This window comes from Sebastes umbrosus, chromosome 4, assembly GCF_015220745.1.
Source record: "Sebastes umbrosus isolate fSebUmb1 chromosome 4, fSebUmb1.pri, whole genome shotgun sequence".
Lineage (NCBI taxonomy): Eukaryota > Metazoa > Chordata > Actinopteri > Perciformes > Sebastidae > Sebastes > Sebastes umbrosus.
In genome coordinates this window covers 24241947-24263185 of record NC_051272.1, presented here as the reverse complement: position 1 = coordinate 24263185, position 21239 = coordinate 24241947, and the positions used below count along the sequence as shown (strand labels likewise).

At 42.4% G+C, this 21239-nt stretch overlaps 1 protein-coding gene across 1 annotated transcript in view; it reads left to right on the top strand.

The window, feature by feature from the left end:
* The window catches only part of abtb2b (ankyrin repeat and BTB (POZ) domain containing 2b), a 48947-nt gene that overhangs the window by 8255 nt on the left and 19453 nt on the right, over positions 1-21239 (top strand). The window lies entirely within an intron of this gene.

Genomic DNA, 21239 nt, shown 5'->3' with positions numbered 1-21239 from the left:
ACCTTTCTTTTTTTCATACTTATGTGAGGACAGATATTTATTTACATATACACTAGTGTACACTACGGGTGGGAATAAAAATTGATTCACCTATGTATCGCGTTTTTTTTTTTTTTTACGATTTTGAAATACATTTTTTTAATGCCAGAATCGTTATATTTGCTTTATTGAGTCTATGTGGAGGTAAAAGGAAGTTATGGCTTTTATTGTTGTAGTCCGAGTAACGTGACGTCATATCCGTTCCGTATCAGTCAACCAAAACAAACCACAGCCGGTCAGACATTCTTACTGCATTAATTTAGGTATTTTCCAAAGTAAAAGTCCTTAGAAGTAAATTATTCAACTTTTTCCCATGGTCTAGTGTTAAAAAAGTTAACAAAAACGCAATAAATCATAATATCGGATCGCAATACTTGTAGAATTGCAATACTCAAAAATCGCAATACATATTGAATCGGCAACCAAGTATTGTGATAGTATCGAATCGGGAGATAGGTGAATGGTCCCAGCCATAGTGTACACCCAAGTAGACTTGCACATTTACACATTTATGATCACTTCAATTTGTTATAATCTAGATAAAACCAAGAAAGATGCCGGCATTTTGACTATCTATCTTATAGTTACGGTAGCAAAAACCTTGGGTAGAAAACCCCTCTGTACACTGATACCTCCCCCTGTGCCCACACATACAGTCACACTAAGATAGAAACAGACAAAGAGAAGAAGATGCTTTTCCTTCTGACTTGCATAACTACTAGTGTTGTGAGTGTACGGAGGGTGGAGTAAGCAAACATTGTATCAGGGGACAAAGACACTCTGTTAACGACTTCCAATCCTGCTTCTTTACTGTTGAATGCCTTTCAGTTTGGTTTTAGAGCCACAGGCCCTTTTAAATAAAAATATATCAGTAGGAATAACTGTAGTACTTGATATACTGTAACCTGCATCCCACACTGTGAAATCTGGACCAGCCTCACAGACTATAGGTTGAGCAATAGTTCACGGCTTGCATGATGTTTGGAAACAGTTTCTCAAACACCCCAAACAGCCAGCCAAGTTTCCAGAAGGAGAATTTGGAAAGAGAGTGAAAAAGAGCAAGGAGAATGGAAAAGCAACAGCAGTTTCTATGACAAGGTTACTCGTGAGTGTGCCAGGTTCAGTAGGCAAAATGCCCACCATGACAGGTTAACTGAGGTGTGTGCTTGTGTATGATATGTTGCCCTTCAGTCATAAGTAGGTCACCACAGCCCTTCACATTTCTCCTGCATGTTTTTGCTTTTGATGTCTTGCTGTCTCTCCCATCTCTGTCTCTCTCCTCTGACACTGATGGTATCTGTGCTTTTGAAAGGGTCTGTGTGTGTGTGTGTGTGCATATTTGTTTGTGTGTGTTGGCTTGGATTTGCCTTTTCCGTCAGCAGAGTTGATTGAGGGCAGACTGAGTGACAGTTAACACAGGCATCCAATCACAGAATGATGATTGGAGACTGGGGGTGTCCAGTCATGTTTGATGCAGCTCCCTTTGAATGAAAGCAAAAACAACAAGAGGGTTTTGCTCTTTCTTACTTTCTTGAAAAGTCCTTTGACCTTCCAGTGACAGGAATCAATGCAGTGTGTCTCCATAGGTTTTCATTGCCACTATGAAACGGGGTAGGCTAATACTCATTCCCTCTCTCTTTCTTCGTCCTCCTCTCTCTCAACTGTCTCGTCTCTCTCCGTCAGACGCTGGAATGTGTTTGTTTGCACGTTGAGTCTGCAGCTTCGTCAGCAACAACACGTACGTTAACATCAAGGCTCTTTTGAATCCCTTTGGCCCACATCACACGATACATCGCCCCTCCCCCGAGTTGTGCTGATAACCAAACCGCTGTGGGTTTTTAAGTAATTTAAAGTCAGTGATTTGAGAGTGTTTCTCCTGTTATGTTTTTATCAAACCTGGTCATCATTTTTCAGCCTCCAAAACACCACCAGGCTCCTCCAACTTTCTTTTGACTCTTATCTGTATCTTTTTACCTTTTGTTGAAGGTTGTTCTCAATCCACATTGATTGCAATCTCTGGCGCCGGCCCTCACCATTGGAACTTTGTCTGTTCATCTCTCCTATTTTCCTGTACTACTACTACTACTACTACTTCTTCCCACTGGCTCTCTGCAGCAAAACGCAGCCCTACATTTAAATTTTATTTTCCAAAACCTTTGCTTTTCCATCTGCAACCCTGCAACCAGTGCCATCTCCTAAAAACATCACCTGTCGGGTCAAGGTCAGCCAGATAGACACGTGGTGATTAAAAAAGCCACAGCGGCTCACACAGCATATTTAGACCCAAACCATGTACAGTAAGGCTTCCTGGAATTCCCTCGTGGTTAGTGGAGGAAAGGGGCACATTTAGAGCAGGGCCATATGGAGAACACATGTGGGCACAGGAAAACACACTCTGTCAAGACAGGACACCATTGGCCGTAGCCTTTAAGTCTCTTTCTGTTGATAAGATCTGCACAGCACATGCACCACATGTGGACTTCTTCCTGGAACCAAAATAAACAGCTCGGATCCCATAGGTAACCAAAAGAAGATGTGTATTTTGAGGAAGGTTAGTAACAAAACTGAATTGGTGAAATGGAGGTGTGACTCCCTGCCACACACTGTGATTTAAGAGTTAGGTGTGCATAAACATTTAAAGGTTTAGATAGTGTTTAGGGGACGCAGACAGAGCTGCAACAGTCATCAGCTTGGCCTGTATTTCCGCTGCAAGAGGCTCCTTATTACACATAATCACCACGTCTCTGTGTTTCCTTTGAAAATGCTGAGGAGTATGTTTGGGTTTGAGTCTGTGTTGTGTTTGTGTGGTGGGGAAAAGTTGTATGGCTTGACCGCCCACGTGTAAAGCTGCTGCGATAAGAAAACTCTGACCTGACTTTTTGTTTGTGTAGCTGTTTGTCTGTCTGTACAGGATATGTCTCTTTGGGTATGTTCCCACTAATTTGGGTCACATCTGTATATAACTGTGTGCATGTGTGGGCACATGTCCATGGAAGTATGCGTTGATCTTTGTATTTGAATGTTTTCGATGAATTAGTAGGCTCTGTCTATTGAGCTACATCTGCTGCGTCTCTCTCTGTCTCGGTCTCTGTCTCTGTCTATCTGTGTTGTGTTGGCCATCTGTGTGCCGCTGCAGGGTCACAGACAGTGCTGGACATGATACACTCCGGCGATGGTGGCCAAGTTTCCTCTCCAACGTCGAGATAATCTGCCTATTGAGCGTTAGAGTGGTGGAGGGAGACGATAGAAGAGGGAATAGGGTGGTATGTGGTGGAATTTCACACTGATGAAAGGACGCCTTGTTTGAGGGTGACATTTTCTATGGTTCAACTTCTGTCAAACAGCTAAGTCCTTGTGAAGATGATGCTTCTCTTCAAAAGATGGAAGCACTTGTTTTCCCATTTTTCCATGGTTGAACTTAATTTTGTAGTGTGCCTTGTGTCTGTCAGTACATAATGTGTGAATATGCATTGGACTATTAGTATCGTGTGTGTCTCTGTCTGTGCAGAGGAGTGGTGGTTGCAGAGGAAGTCAGTCAGACAGCAGTTAAACAGACCACGGCTTAAGCCAGGCGCAGAGCAGCACCCCTCAATACTTTCCCTTCTTCTCCACCTCAAAGAGCCTCTAAAAACGCCAACATGTTCATCAGCTCATCAAATCGGATTCTGTTTAACTCCGTGTAAGCCCAATGGGATTATTAAACATGTTAGGATTAGACATTTGTTCCACCCGCGTGGCCCGTGGACGCAAGTGTGACTAATTTCGGCTCTATTGAACAAGCATTCTCATTATTATCCATGTGTTTCACATTAAGTAATAGTCCATACAGTGCACTCACTGTACATACATGTGTCTGGCCTTATGGTGCTTCTGTTAAAAGGGGCCGTAAAGGGCACTTTCAAAGGCAGCCTGACATTAGTTAAATATATAATGTAAGACCCAGCCAAGCATTCTCACTGCCTGAGGTCAAGAAGGAGGAAGTCGTGGAGCAAACGTCCCCACAATTCTACGCTTTGTCTTTAGTTAATAGGCGGCTTTTGGCGGGGCTCTCCCAGTGAAGTCCACTACAGAAGGAGCCTTTTAGCAGTCCAGTCAGGTGCTAAGAAGGGGCGTGTGTGTCTGCATGATGTAGTTGAAGGGGGCAGATGTGTCAGGAGTTTAAGGTGGGCCAAAGGGGAGGGAGTCAGCCTGAGGGTCGGCGAGTCATAAATACTGCAACACCCACCCAGCCGGTCAGCTGAGCCCCAGCTGGACTGTAAAACAGCTTTTTCTCATCGAGGTGGTTTCATACAAACATGTCGACAAAGTTGTTTTATTTCGTTACGCCGAAAGGCTTTGTTTTGACATGAGGTCTGCAGACAGGATCCAAAGACATAATCTGATGTCAGGAGAACAATGGAACAGTTAACAGAGAAACAATCCCTCATGTGAAAGCTCGGGGAGGAGATGCCTTGATTCGTCTCTGTGCTTCTGATAACATTGTGGCTCTATCCCGGTGTCTAAATAGACAAAGATAACACACACAGAATGGCACTCGCACACACACACTCTCAAATCAAAAATCACTTGAGATAGAGACACAGACTGATAAGCAGCAAACAGACAGACAAAGATGGAAAGGAATTTATGCTATCAGCATGTGGTAGGCTTTTCCCATGTATGCAGGTGTGACAACTAGTGCTTCTCAACCTCATTAGGATGTCTGTGTGATATCTGCTGTGTGTGACTTAGAGAGAGAAAAGAGGAAAGGAAAACGGAGACATTCATCCTGTCTGGATGGATAGCTATCATCTCCAGCCCCGTGCTGGGAGAGACAAACTTTAGTGGAGGCCCTTCTTCTTGTCTTGACCCCGTGGAAACCTCCCAAGAGCTCCATCTCTCTCTCATCCTCCCCCGCCTCCCTCCTTCTCTTCATTCTTCGTTCCACTATTCGTCTCTTTCGTTGCTCCCTGTGTTCCGCACACGAGTCTTGAAATGCCATCATCTTCTCCTGCAGAAGGGAGCACGAGGAAACCAATAACACTGTATTTTGTGTGTGTGTGAGACACTGAATAAAATACAGATGTTTCTATGCATGCATTTGCATATGAATTCCTAACCGCTGATGGATACAGAAGAAACAGGGGCCCTGATTTCAAAACAATTTTACATGAAACATTATGGACTTTTACAAGGTGTGGCACACTGCACTGTTAAGTTAACAACTTTACCAGCAGAAGAGAGGGGGGAGACGTGTTATTATTGTGTTTTAAAATGGTTGAACATGTGGACATTAAGACCTCTTGTAGGTGCAGAAAGTGGGTCTAATGTATCTACCTGGCTCAGTGCTGAGAGAGACAGAGAGCAGAGCAAAGTAGAAAAAGCATGACAGAGAGGGATTGAGGGACAGTGACAAGCACAGAGGAAAAAAAAATACAGAGCAGGAGATGAACCTGCCTCGTGGTTCTTGGCTTTATAGTGCACTTCTGCTCTGAAGGCCTTAATTACCCTCTGACCGACTCGTGTTGGTAGCTAGAGAGCGGTGAGGTCAGCATTTAGCTGTCCTGCACAATGAGGTCAAGTACTATTCATGCTCTGGCTTTTGCATTTCTGCATCTAACACTCTCTGGCTCTCTGTTTGGGCTATCTTTGTCGCGTATGAGTGAGTGAGTGCATGCATGTCTGCAAGCTGGCTTGCGTGTCACCGCAGTCTGAAAATCGAATCAGAGAAAAACTGGCCTCCCTAAGTATCCTATGCTCCAAACTTTGTCTTTCCTTATTTTGCTTTTCCTCTTTTCTTTCGCCCGTCTCAGCGGCCATCTCTCTGCGCGTCCTGCCAGCTCTCCTCAGGCCGAGGGTCAGCCAGAAACTTCCCGCACAGGGCTTCTGTAGGAGTCAGGCTCCTGGGAACCTGTAGCTCAGAAACAACGGCTGGGGAAGGCATCATTATAGTCACACACACACCAGGAGGCCGAAGCTCGATTTTAAATATGCACAGTAATCCCTGGGTATCAAATTGTTTGGAGGATGGCTGGAGGAGGTCTTCTTCTTTTTTTTCCATTTGCTTCTTGAAATACCATTACTGTCTTCATGCAGAATTGCTCCTTAACACAAGTTTTCCCCAGCTCCTTCCCATCTTCATTAAGGCGTGTTATTTTCTTCCCATGTTTCTCTCAAGAGGCAAAAGGTAAAACATAGCTAATTATCACCCTGCAGTTTGTGCAAGGCCTTCTGAGACTTCACTGTCTGAAATCGGAGAATGGGAGTTGTCCCAGGGTAGGGAAACAATGTGTGTGTGTGAAGGCTTTGGATGGTTCAAACCCCAACCCTGAACACTTTGGCAAGCAGTTGAATGAAATATCCCACGAGCCTCTCCTTCTGTCTGTCTAGCCATTTGTGGTCATGGGGTTTCCCGAGCGGGCAAAGCAGGGGCTGCTGTTTATCTTGGAATGGGACAGGAAGGACAAGAACTAAAAGTTGGAACAAGAATAAAAAAAGGTGATGGATTATTGGGCAGAAAAGAGAGATTTTGTCGAGTGAAACCCTGTCAGACGTGGAACAATTGCAGGATGGGGTAGTCGACGGAGATCACCAGGGCCCGCACACATGCTCAGCCGTCATCATCACACCACGACAGGCCCTACAGTGGGAAAAGGAGAATGAAAACAGATTTGTCACTCAGTCTGCTGTTTGCACAGGAGCTGTTTGAGCATTTGCAAGAATAGTCCTCTCCCCCAATTTGTTACACACAAACATTCCTCTAAAACACCCGCGCCACTCCTTTAAAGGGTCTCTGCTGGGCAGTCTGGTCTCTCTGGGAAGGGCAGAGGGGTTTGTGTGTTTTTAGTGTGTGTGGTCAGGATGTGGCTAGCACCTCTCACTCGTCATGATTTACTAACAATCCCCATGGTGGTTAGACCCTGACACTCAGCACATATTACAAGTCTGAGTGGATCGACAATCTGGAAACTTTCTCCCTGATTTTGTTCACATTGTAACACAGTCAAGAAGAGTGTGTCCTTCCTGATGATTTATCGATTGTTTCCTGCCAAACTAGGTTTTATTAATTTCTGTAAAGGGCGTAGTTGGTAATATACAATGTGGCCAGTCTAAAATTCATATGTGTGTGTGCCAGGGTGTGAGTTTATGTGTGTTAGGAAGCTTTCTGGGTCTGTCAGCTATTATTTAGCCATTGTGGCTTGGGAAGGTTTGTGGGAACGTCAGTTGAAGTGAATTGACCGGGTCTTTCTGCGATACTCAGGAAGAAATGCATTAACTCACACTCATGCACACTCGTGAGAATTGCCCAGCTTCCTAAGCAGTTAAAAGGCAAATGGCCTTTGGCTTTGACATTGCTTGTACTTCTTAAAGTGCTCTGTTTGTTAAAGTGCTCTGGCTTTACAGTCAGAAAAAAATATAGAGGAGATTTAAAAAGACAACGGTCTCTCTTGAGGTGATGTCTCTCCTCGTCGCCGATCCTTGTCTTTCTTTTTCCATCTGCTGCTTAGAGGAGAGGGCTTCAGTGGGTGGTCCACAGAGACCCCTGGATCAGTAGCCTCTTATGACCTGCATAACACACAGAAACACACACACACGCATGCATATTTACGCATACACACATTGAGAGGCCCAGACGTACACGGACAGACACATTAAAACAGACTGCGGAGATTAAACCTGTCTGAAGTTGTCGAGATGACCTTATAAAGTATTTCAATGACACACACTGAGTCAAGCTTGCCTGTATAGCACCTGCACAGGCAACAGCTGGGAACACACACGGCAACAAACGACACCCCTCGCACATATGCACACACATATATACGCTCACCTCCCACAACTTTATTTGTGTTGCTGCCATGCTCGGGCAGAGGAATGTGTGAGCAGGTGCCCCCTGCGGAGAAGAAGCAGCAAACACTCATCACAACGGGTATTTGAGTTGTTGTTTATATTGGAACACTGTTTGCTTTGTGTTTGAAGGACAAGACTACAGTAGTGATGACTCAGGATGATGGGTAATGCAATGACGCTTCTCTTGATTTTTTTTTTTCACCCAAGCTGAAGGACAGAACTGAATCTGATAATAGATTTACTTTTCTTCTCTTTTGTGTCTTTCTTTGTAACCCATTGTGGTTTTTTTCACTCATTCTGTTGCTAGTTAGCTCCCTCTCTTGCACAAAGTGTGCAATCAAGGTCAGAGACGGTCACATAAGCACAATCATCTTTTCCATAGGAAAAGCGATAATTTTATCAGCCTGAGCACTGAATGAAAACACAGATAGCTTCCGTACCCTCAGTCGAACGTCCTTCACCGGGAGCGCATGTGTCTGTGTTGCATCCTGCAGGGGTTAAAATGAGGCAATGTCTAATTGTGACTTTTTGAGTTTTGAGCAGTTCAACCGCAGAGTGATTTACTCTTCTCAGATTGTTCAGTTTAAGCATTTTTGAGACAAGGAAAAGAGAGGAGGTAAAACTATTTAGTAAAAAAAGAAAGCAAAAATAGACAAAAGTTGAAAAAATAAACAATTGTGTGCAGCTTTTCTGTTCTTTTTGTTATCATTTCCAACCCCTTTTTATATCCATTTTGTGACGCATCGGGGAAATCCTGGCCCCCGGGTCCAGCAGGACTATTGTACTGTAGGTGTCTAAGTATGTGTGTGTCCACTTGTGTCATGATGACGTTGAAACAATGAGGCTTTGTTTAACTTTTAGTGTGTCCCACAGTGCTGACCACCACATGGGCACTTGTTAGCTCATGGACATAGAGGAGGGTGGCATGAATGTGAGTGTGTGACTTTGTGTGATTTAAGTGTTTAAGTGTTGTGAAGATTTGTGGGTCAAAAGGGGACATAACTGCATAAGAGGATGGTCCTTTTTTTTAGGTGTGGACACTCCCTCTGTGTTCAGTGTGTGTGTGTATATGAGGGGTGTGTGTGAGGGTCAGGGGTGAGCTGTAAACCCCTTCGGGTGTCAGATGGGTCATCCAGCCAGTTGAATGAGCTGACTGTTCTGGTTAAAGGTAGTTTACTGCCTCCTGCTAAAGAGGTGGACATCCGGACACGCCCTGCAGGTCCCGAACACACCCAGGTCACACAAACACACACAGAATACTTAGAGCTGCTATCTGGGCTTTGCTGTCATCTGCAAGACTGACACATGGCCGTATGATTTGTGCTTTTGGGAACACCTCAATGCCTGGGGCATACCATTATTTAATTCTGTGCTAATATGCGTGTGTCTGCACCGGGTACATTTATCAGAATGTCATCACGTGTGTCTGGTCGGTTGGGTGGTCCATTGATTTATTGCCAGTATGTCGCTCTTACACATGTCCCAACAGTGGCATTGATTTCCTGACTAATTGTATGAGGTTCTCTGCCACTAACCACCCGATGTTACGACCGATACGCATGCATCCCCTCCCAGCATCGAACTCTCACCTCTCTTCTGTCTTTCACAGTGAGGACAGTTGTTGTCAACAATAGCATGGACAACCGTAGAGCCGTGCAGCTGTAAATGGAGCAGCCCACCTCATTACTGCAGACAAAAGAGCTGTGGGCCTTTTGAACAAAAGCTCTGCTCTGTTCCCTGCCCGCTGCTGTTAAACACTGCTGAGTTGTGATGCCCATGAAATAATGCGTACTCATCCTCTCTGTTTATCTGATCCATGGCAGGTTATAATGGGATGGAGTAGGTGGTTGTTCTTTCTTAATCCAGTATTTATTGGAGCGTGATAGTAGTATGACGGTTAATGCAACAATGCTCTACAAATAGGTTTCTGTCTGTAGAAGTAAATGTAGCCTCTCTGGTTTATTGAGCTGACTGTGCAGGTTTTACTCACTTAAACTAAGATATCTGTAGCCACTAATGGAAAGTAACTTAGTGCATATACGATTAATCGATTAGTTGTTGGTCTATAAAATGGTGAAAAATGTTGATTTAATTAATTTAATAGTTGACAACTAATCGATTAATCATTGCAGCTCTACTCGTAACGAAGTAATCTACTTCTGTCTGTAGCTGATGCAAGTATAAGCCACACCTTGTAGCACACTCAGAGACATACACTAACATACTGTACAACACACTTGTTTATGGGAATGAACAACAATCGGTGGCTGCCCAGAAAGTGGTTTGCCTTTCCTTTCCTGAGCTTCTTTTCCACTCTGCTGTGAAACTCAGACCAAAGATTTAGTTTGAGAGGAGAAAGAAGGAAAAGAGTGATTGAAAGAGTGAGTGAACCTCCAGTCCTAATCGTAATCCCCCCCCACCCATGTTTTTTCCCCCCATTTGACTCACCCCGTTCTGCGTCATGATTTTGCTCCCTACCCAACCCAACATGGAATGTTAATCAGCAGAAAGCTGCTTTAGATTTACAAGGGGGAGTTTGGATCCAGTTCTTTGAAACGTCAAACTCTTAAGTCCCTCTATCAAAACGTCTCGCTGGATTGTGAGAACCACGCTGCAGCAACAAAAGTTTATATTTGAACATAGAAGTGGAGAAGGATTTGGTGCCTTTAATTTATCTCCTCGGTGCTTTTGAAAGTGAAGTACCTGCTGTGACTGTCTGTGGACGTCACTCTGAGAAAGGCACAGCATGGCACTCTGAAAGTGTGTTAATTAATATCTGGGCTAATGTGTGAACGCTCAATTTAGCGTGTAAGAGAAGAATTAAGGAGGAGAGAGAGTTAGAACAAGAGGTAGAAGCTCAATCTAATGAGCCTTTTATGGATGTTATTCAGGCTGGGTTGAAGTGATAATGAATCAGTGCCTCATGCGTCTGTGTGTGACACAGAAGTGTCTAATGCTGAGGTAATTTCAGGCTTTATCTTAATTTTAAGGGTGTTGTAGCATGAAAGTTTATCAATGGCAAAACTAATGGGCAAGCATGAAACAAGTGCAAGCTGTGATCAGTCTGCAAGTCAAGTCTTTTTAAGACAAAAATGAAAAAGCTGACATTAGGAAGTTGCATGATGTTACTAAAACAGTGTCCCGCCCATGTTAAATTCAATGCATTTTAGGCTACTCTTACCTGGAGTTTGCATGCAAGGGCTACAAACTGACAAAACTGAGAGTGCAACTATGAAAATTGTGAGCAAATGAAGCTCTAGTGAATTGATCCTGCCAGCTCAAAACATCTGTAACCCTTACTCTTCTGCATTTTCACACACTTGTTCAAAACTGGTTTTGCGCTTACGAAATCCCTGTCCTCTTTCCAACCTTTGCTTGCAGACTGGTCAGAGTACAAATATGTTTATTGCTTGCTCAGTTTTTGTTGTTAATTTTAAGTTCAAAGCTGAAATTACTTAATATCATAATGGAAAGACTTAGCATCTGGCTAACACCAAATGGCCAGAGTTCATGTTTATTTGGCGGTTAAGTGGTTTCGAACATCCATCACAGCACACACTCAGAATGTGTTTTTAGGCATCTGAGAGAGATCCACAGTGAAACTTTAACTGGAGTTTCCTCTACTGAAACAAATATGAACCTCCGACTGAGTCGTGAGTACCATGATTTACTGATGCTAATGTGTGTTTGCGTGTGTTGCTGACGACGGCGACGACGATCTAGAGTTCAGGTTCAGGCCTTTCCTCAATGAGCATGTTGTCTGCCATCCAAACTGACTGGCTCTCTGTTCTCACTCTCTAGAGGCTCCAGCTGAGACAAAATGAGCTGATCACACAGACAGAATGGGAGCAATTAGTGCAAACACACACTCACATACACACTTTGTGCCTCTTTGCCCAGCCTGCTGCCCATAGTGTTATTTGTCGGAGCGCTGAATAGAGGGCAGCTTGTTCTTAAAAGGGAGGTTAACGGTTTCTTTTTGAAATGGGCAAATAAAACAGCCAGCTCTTGATCTGTTCCTGCCAATAAGGTCCCGTCTTTACTATGGGCATAGTGACTTTTTAAAGTGCCACTAATGAGAATTGTTCTCTAAACCAAAGTACCACCACTATATTTGACCCTCCTGAGTTTTTATTTGTCAAACACTTCACGTCTGGATGGTGACATCATCTCAAAAGTGGATTTGATTATGAGGGGGCGCGTTTGAGGTTAGATGTTTATATGGATGTGTTATTGCAGGGTGTGTGTAATATCCGTCGCCCTCTGACATAAGTAAAACAAAACCAACCTCCATATATACAGTATAGTGTATTTCCAGCCCCGGTACTGTACAATAAGCCAGTGAAACCTATAAAACTCAGTCATCCAATAATGGAGCTATATACTGTCCCTTTGCTGCACATTATGTGAAGTGGCGTCACATATGGAAATGGGGGAATGTCGAATGAGACTAGATAGCCACAGGCACCACAGTTGGCCTGGAATGTAAAATATAAAACATGATTAGAGAGAGAAAGAGGGAGAGTAAAGGGGGGGGGACGCTGAAGTCATGTTTAGGATTAGGGTTAGTTGTGTAGAGGGGTTATGGCGATATTTTTCAGGGCTGTGGGAAACCAAAGCCATCTTGAATCCTACCACTCCTAATTTGCCTGTGTGTGTGTGTGTGTATGTGTGTTTGTTCGGAGGTGGTGATAGGTACGTTATTGCAGACCACAGCTCAACAGTTACATTGGGACAATGTTAGAACCACTTAAAGTCCAACTGAAATTAAATAGCATTTCTTTTGTTTGTTACAGCATACATATCTTCTCTGTAAATCACTTAAACCTATTTTCTCCTGAAAGAAATTTGTATATTACATTTTTTTAGGGCTCTCAATCGATTCAAATATTTAATCGCGATTAATCGCATGATTGTCCATGATTAATCACGATTAATCGCACATTTTTTATCTGTTCAAAATGTTTCTTAAAGGGAGATTTGTCAAGTATTTAATACTCTTATCAACATGGGAGTGGACAAATATGCTTTCTTTTTGCAAATGTATGTATATATTTATTACTAGAAATCAATTAACAACACAAAACCATGACAAATATTGTACAGAAACTAGGGATGTATCGGTGCATCGCTGCTAATGTCATTTTGCGGGCTAGACGACTAATTAGCTGCTCAGCTGCTGCACCTAAAACACGCATGAAAACCTACCTGCAAATGTCAGTTCGGTCCAGTTAGATACCTTACTCTTCAATAACATTACTATCTGCCAGCTGCTGTCAATCACACACAGACACCGATGCAATGAAAAGGAGCCTTTCTGATATTTCTTCCTATTAACAATACATTTGTAATTATTTTTGACTACAAAAAGGGATGACTAAATGTGATTACAGTTGGACTTTAATGTGGCCTATATGCGTTTTAGCTCCTCAGATTTTGTCAAGACCATTTCAAGTGATTCTAGATGTTTAATCCAGCTTGTTGGATTTTCCACAAGAGCTGTAGTATTTGTAGTATTGATGTATTAATTGTTGATATTCTAGAACTTCGGAGATTCGTTTCGTTTGAACCGTTTGGCCCACTTATGCTATTACTTACCTAGTTTTTCTTTATCTTGTGTATTTTAATCCATGGAAAAGGAAGCTTTTAAGTGTATGAATGTCTGTGAATCCAAAGACAAATTTCCCCACGAGTGGACAATGAAGATGTTTTATATGCCTTGCAGTGCAATATTTGCAATATTACAAATCTTTCATGTCAGAGTTTTTGAACACAGCATGCTTCTTTCGAAGATTCGGGCATACCCAGTGTGGAGATTCAGATGTAATCTTTGTGGCTTTGCACGCTGGGATTTCCGGAAGACTTCTAACAGTGGACAGATCCAAAAATCTCACTTAAAGCCTGTGGGCAGGAACAAAATCTCACACTTTCAAATCTTTTTTTAAAACTTTCAAATCTTAGTTTTAACCTTCTTTGTGGTTTTACTTCCTAGACAACATCTTTACAAGCCAAAAGCTTAATACTGGATAACACCAGCAGTCTGAGAACAGCAGGCAGATCAGACACATGAAATCCTTTTTAACCCTACATGTGATTCCTTCACATCCGCCAAATATTGGAACATTCCTATCTTTCCATTTTAGCTTGTGTCTTGCAGTGATTAATGATGTGTGTGGGTGTTCTCACTCAGTGGCTTAGGGAAGCCCCTTTCACACGGATGATAAGGTTACTTCCTCTTTTAGACCCAGCTGAGCGCCACCTCTGACCTGTGACCCCCTTGCAACCGGGGGGTCACCAGAGGTGTCAGGGGACATCAACCAGACCCCACTTCATTTGTCTATCATAGTCTGGTATCAGGCTCTAACAGGCGTCTGTGTGTGTGTGTGGTTGTGTGAGTAAGATCAGTATTTGTGATGCGTTTTAAATCAGAAAAATCTTGAATCGCTCACACGAACGTGTACTCCTAAGCAGCTTCAGCTTATGAATGATTCTCTGTCAGCCCCCAAATCCACAGAGGTAGTTTGTATTTTGAAAGACACGCTTATATGCTAACTTGTCAAATGAATGGTTATTTTTAGCCCAAATACTAATAGACCACTTGAAGTTTCTAAATGCCCCTCTGTCCCACTTGGATTCTGTTTAGATAAGGAACACGATGAGGGTCCGCCAGAGCAAGCAAACACATGAATATTTTTAACCCTGTGTGCTGAAACTGCGCAACTGAATGAAGCTTATCCCTCTGGCTCTACAGAGAGACATACAATAAAGTTCATTCATCAATCTCACTGTTATTCCATCAGAAGTCACGCTCAGTGCTTCTAACAGGAGACCTGTGTATGGCTCACAATCTCTAAGAAACCAAGAAGAATGTGGTGTGTGTGTTTGGGTGAGGTTGGATGTGTGAAAAACAGGTGTTTTGGTGGCTTTAGTGTGGAAAACAAGAGGCGAGGCATGTGAGTGAAGGATCGCATCTGGCCTATGGATTCCACTGACATGAAATGAAGCACAAGCATGTGTGTGTCTTTTGTTATGTGAAAGACGCACTCTCTGACAGTTAAAGGAGATCAGGACACTGTGGGGGTGATACACACCCAATAAGAGCCCTGTCAAACACTGTACTATTGTGTGACTGTCCACCCTCCAGCCTCCACACAGGGACTAGCGTATAGCCTCCTGGCCCAGAATCAGAGCTCTTTTCTGGGCAGGGGAAGTGTCTTTGAAGCCCCCTTTCCCTGACTCTCTGATCCATCCACCCTGTAATGAATGAAGAGGCTGTTAAAGGAAACAAGGCAGGTGCTCACTGGTGTGTGTGTGTGTCTGTCTCCTGAGACTTGGGGTTTTTCTCTCAGCTTACCGAGAGCATACAGCAGGAGCAAAGCTGATCATGTCCTTCTGTCTTTCACGCACTCTCTACGGTAGACAAAACAAATCAGCACACACAGACCAATTATGGTCCAAGAATGCAGTTTTATCAGGGCTGAGCTGATGGAAACAGAAATAGTGTGACAGAATATGGCAACACACAAAGAACCTTCAAGGTCTCTGGATCCCTTTGAAAAGAAAACTGTTTATTTTGTTATATGCTAGTAGTTTTATGACCTAACTGATGATGTATCACAGTCACACAATTGTTCAGTTTTCTCTAGCCTTGTCAAGTGGGACTCAGTCATTTTCTCAAACATGAAGTGACTAAAGTGACCTGTGAAGAGAAATGAGCAATAAAATGTTACTGATTAAAATGGTTGTAATATGTACTCATGAAAGCTTGGCATAGTGAACAAAGGGTGCTTAACAGATTAAAAATTGGAAATTTAAGCCAAGGTTGATTCATGGTGTGAGGTTTTGCCTTGGTTTGAGAATTTGGAGCTGTTTTTTCTGGCCCGTTATTGAAGGTGAAGCCCAAATATCTTCCAAATATTTGCTGAAAATGTAGGCATGAGAAGCAGTAATGTCCTCCAAAGCCTACATAGTTTCTACCCAATGCTGCTACCAAGCATGTGTGCAAAAAAACACAAACTTTACAGTGAAGTAGGACACATTGTGACATTGGGAGATAACGTGAAACAGCAACAAAGAATGAGAGTCAAAGCATTGATGTGTTCAGTTCCATTAGTTCTAACTCAAAGTGTTTTCTGGCACATTTTATTAGCAGGTCGGAGTTGAAAGTTGTCATGATTTACTGATAATAGATTGTAATGTGACTTGACGGCAATATTATTGATGTGATATGACTCATTAAAGCCTAATTGAGAGTGACAACCCGGCTGGGGAAAGTTTCAAAAACTTTCAGCATATTAAAAAGTAGTTGTTGGATTTTTCTGACCTTGTTATGGCCGTAAGTCCAACATTATTGTGAGCGATAGCTTGACTGAGCCAAGAGGAGCTGTAATGGTTTTGAGGGATAGTTTGGATGGGCTGGGGACTGCCACAGGCTTTGTGGTGAGTTTCAGCTGTGATTTGTAGCTGGGATTCCCACATGACATTTGCAGGGTCAACCTCAGAGATGGAACCATAACGACCGCAAAAGAATGAATCCCTTGTGCCACTTGTCTTCTGCCGCCTCACCCTTTTCACAGTCTCAGATATTCCTGTCTTCCCGCCTAGTCTCTCCTCAGTTATATTTCACCTCTGCATGACTCATTTGTCTTCCACCAAAGCTCAACAACCCTCAGTCCCTCTCCTCCTCTCAGATTCTACTCTCGTCCCCTCCTCTTTGTCCTATCCTCAGCCTCTTGCAGCGCCAGAGAAAAATAATGCATATAGTGCTGCTGGAGCTGCTGGTGCTCGTGACATTAGTGGTGGTGGTGAGGATAGGCTCTGGTTGGCTTGCGGACCTACATCAGGCCCAGTGACGCAGGCTGGGGTTCAGCGGTGAAGCAAGCAACGGGGCGGGACTGTGGGAACCGCTGAGAGTGTGGTGGTGCGCGAATATTTGCCACAGCTTTGAAAGAATATGGCAGAATTGATTGAAATTATATTAACATTTCTAGAGATGTTGCTTTTGTTCAAGACATTTCTATTTTAGGCATGCTAAATAAAGGCTAAAGATGGTTCTGTAAAAGTACACAAAACATCAGAATGCATCAAATCAATGCCTGTTTGACATGTTTGGTTTTGTAAAGAATTTGAAGTGTGAGCTGGAATTTTTAATAGTTTGTAATTGGCTTATTTTAATACAAGAAGCAAAAAGAGGAGAGCTGCTGAAGGCATTCTTAAGTGTTTACTGGTTCAATATACCGGTTTAATAAGTCCTCCAGGTATTATTAGGTTTCTATTTGAATCATTTAATATATTTTATGCAAATGGATAGAGTTTAAAGACGGGAATAACATCAATGTGACGTTCTTGGTGAATCACACACACTACAGTCAGGGAGCCAGAATAGCTATGTTCATTTTCTCACTCACAGTCTTGCGCACACCTGCCGACACATTCATTTTTTCCACACACCCTCACCCACACTAATGAGACAGAATCTCCCTGACTCCTACACCTCAGGAGGCAATGAGTCTCTCTGACATAAGTTGGAATCGAGCCATTTGTGAATGAGGTATTCACATTACATGTCACATACAGTAACACCTACTCCTCTGTCATGGAAGACCACTGTAGTTATGGTGGTCATAAAACATGGTGGTGTGTACACAGCGAGGCAGTTTAGGAGAGTACGCAGAACATGGGAAAGTTAACACAATAATGTGAGAGGACTCTCGAGAATGCAGCCATCGCTATGAAAAACTTCTGTGAAAAAGATAGTCCAAGGTCTTCAGAGATTAACGGGGGAAAAAAGAGATCCACACAAGGTCTTGTTAAAAAATGTTAGAGCTCCGGATGCCTCACCCACGTTTATGTGTGTTCAATGGCATTTTAAGGAATGATTTACAAGCTGTACGCCTTCATCATAATTATCAAAATACCTGAAGCGACACATCAAAGAAGTGCAAACATACTTTATATGCACAGACGTGAGCGGTTTGTTTGTGGTTGTGTGAGTGAACAGGGATGCGTTGAAGCTTGTGTACGTTTTGGTTGTCTGACGCACGTGTTCTTTGTAGCAGTGGTACTCTGCTAGAGGCAGCCTTTTCATTGTGTTGTAACGGGGAGTCAGCACATATTATACAAGTCAGATGGTGCAGAGAAAGTACGAGAGAGAGAGAGAGAGAGGGTGGGGGAGTTGACTAGATTCCCTTTGGCAGCATAACTCTGTCGGAGTGAACATATCTTTAATTCTATCAGTATGTTTCTCATTTATGAAGCACTACGGTGGACTGAAGTGACTTTCTCCTTTTCTGCTAGGCTTTGTTTTTAGGAAGTCAACATATCATGTGCCCTGTACCTCCAACTCTCTGCAATGATATTTCCCTCTCACTGTCTGTATAGAGCAGCTGATATACAGCTGATAGACAGACTCTTCTCTCTGACAGACTTGACACAGACTATTTATTTTTTAATTAAAATTAAAATTTTATGACCTCAATGTTGTCAAGTTTTTCCTGTGGTATCGTGACAACACTACTGTGATGGATACTGCCGTGTGCATGACAAAGCAGTATGTTTGTGTTGTGCAGCACGGTGAACTATTAGACAGACAGATCTCTTGGACATAAAACCTGCAATATAAAATGAACAAATCCTGCTCGCCAGTTCAGACAAGACAACTCAGGGCGTGTTGCCACACTCTCTCATAAAACACAAACCACTCACTGCAACATACAGTATATCCAGCACACATTTTTCAACATAATATCTGGTATCCAAACAGTGCTGATATCACATTTCATAAGCTTCACCTCCACCCTTGTTGTGGGAGATCTGAATAAGTTATAATTGCCACTCTCAAATATCACCTCTGATACTGAGCTTTGTGTGTATACTTGCAGTTGAGTGACGAAATCAAAAAGTAGATGCCAAATATAGAACAGAAATTGACTTGAATTTAAAGGTAGTCTGGGCATACCTTTGATGCATACCTGAGAGTCTCCCTGTATAGCTTCTGGAAACTTGTTCCAGCTTTGGGCACAGTACATATTTACTGCAAACACATTTTGCCATATGTCACACAATTTTCAGTGCAGAAAAATGTCTATAGGCAAGAAAAGTATATTCTGTTTTATTGGTGAACCACAGGTTTTAAAATATTCTGTCCTTTGCCTGGATTCAGTCTGCTCAGTTTTTTTTTTTAAGTTCAATATCCTCTTGTGTCATGGGGTGCTCAGAAGAAGAGACTTCAGAGTAAGATGATGGGATTTCTTTTTTTTACACATCAGCGTTTTTTATTCTCAACATCCCTCTTAGACTCCAATAGAGGACACTGCTTGCCGGAAGCACATGGGAATGTCATTTTAGGGATGGCAGCCCATCGTTTCCCTTTTGGGAGAGTTTGAGATGGGGAGGCTCTTTTCCTCGGGCTTTGTAAATAAATCACAAACCTGCCCCGATCATCTTTCCTCTTTTCCATTTCTCTTTTTCTATCCCCAGCCATCACCCACTCATTTCCTCTGGCTTGGCAGAGAGCTCTCTTTTGCTACTGAAGCCAAAATAAAGGTTAACTTTTGGGCAGCTTACCGTTTTTCACCCAGATTGACTAAGTGCACGCTGTGGTTCTTACACCACCACATGTTGCACCAGACAAAGCTAATGAGGGTGTGGGAGCTAACAGCCAGCAGAAAACAGCAGTCTATGTTCTCTCCTTCACTTGTCACTATTTCTATCCATTTGAACTGGAAACAACAATCAGAAGGGTGATTTAGCTGTGAAAAGGAGCAGGGTTATATCTTCAGGTTATGTAAGAATGATGTTATCTCCTCATGGGCAATTAGTCTGACAACCAGCTGTCATGTAGAATGAAATACCTGGTCTTTAACCACTATATATCATAATCTGTCTGTTTTCTGATTTTATTAAGGGAGGTAAGTGATACTGCTTTGGCAGATTTCCATATGTTCTCCTTAACATCATGCATCCAGTTTGTCTGGCTGACTGGGTCTCCAGAGAGTCCATTCAAAGAGGAAATACCACACGTGTCTTAGATTGACTGTAGTTACTCCACCATGATAGTAAATGGAGTGACCTGCAAAAAAATGGAATCAGTGATTTCCTTCTACATATCAACCATGAAATCATACTATTTTAGTTTAGTAAAAACAGTCATTCCCCCTAGTTAGGTTACGCTCTTAACACTTTAAACTGACTTATTTTAACAGTGTTTGCTTATTGTCAAAGTTGTTTAGTCTTACAGTATATTCAGGTTTTAACAAAAAGGTTGATCGGCTAATTTTTCCTTGTCTTTTTGACAGAATCTGTACTTAAAAGGGATGCCTTTTTATTAGTACTAGAAGGGGGCCCTGTCTCCTTTCTCCACCTTCAAACTCATGCTCTCTTTCAATTTTATTTACAATCCAATTTTTCATCCAGTGCGTCAAATGCTAAGTCTTCCATCTAAAGCCAATATGTAAAATTCTTCCTTAAAACTTTTTACGGTACGTGTTAGGGCTGTCTATTGGCAAGTATCTGGCGATACGATACGTATCATGATACAGAGGTTACGTTTCAATATATTGCGATATATCGCAATACTGTAAGCAAGGCGATATATATTGTGATTTTTTTCAAATCTAATTTTAGGAAAACTGTCAGTATACTAGTATAAAGACACACCATCATATGGGGTGCTGTCGTACTTTTAAGATGTTATTAAAAATCGATACAGCGTTTTGGAGAATCTATACAGTATCGCAAAACACAATATCGTGATATGTGTATTCATATTTTCTTACACCATAGTGCTGTTTTCTATAAGAGTCAAAAAGATGGGACAAATTGCAAATCCTCCTTCTTTCGTAACCACATTTGTTTGTTTCTTCATCTATGTGTTAGTGTGTGTTAGTGTAATAAAGGTCAGAGTAGGGGTTGTTGGGGTCTGGGGCTTCTCATGGTCTTTGACCCTTTTAGCACTCTGTTGATTGATGAAATATGAACCCATACCAAACCTTCATCTTACTGAGTGTTCCCATATACTGTAGTCATGTCAGCCTCTTCAGACTAATGCAGAATATCTGCAGATATGACGAATATACATCAAGCATGTACATCATGTGTTGTATGATGTTCATGATTTAAAGGGAAATAAATATCTGCAGTAACACTGAATTCTTAACTTGATCTTAGTCTGTCTTGGTATTCCTCACTGTGAGGCCTCGGCTTGCTTCTTCTGATGCAGTGTGCATTTGTTTTGTTTGTATTAGGCTGATGTCACTGTTTATTTTCCTGAATGTGTTGAGGGCAAGGCTCACGTTCCCTTGTGTGTTTATTTGCCCTCAGCGGTGTGGGTTACATGTTACCAGGATTACAAATACACTATGTAAACAACA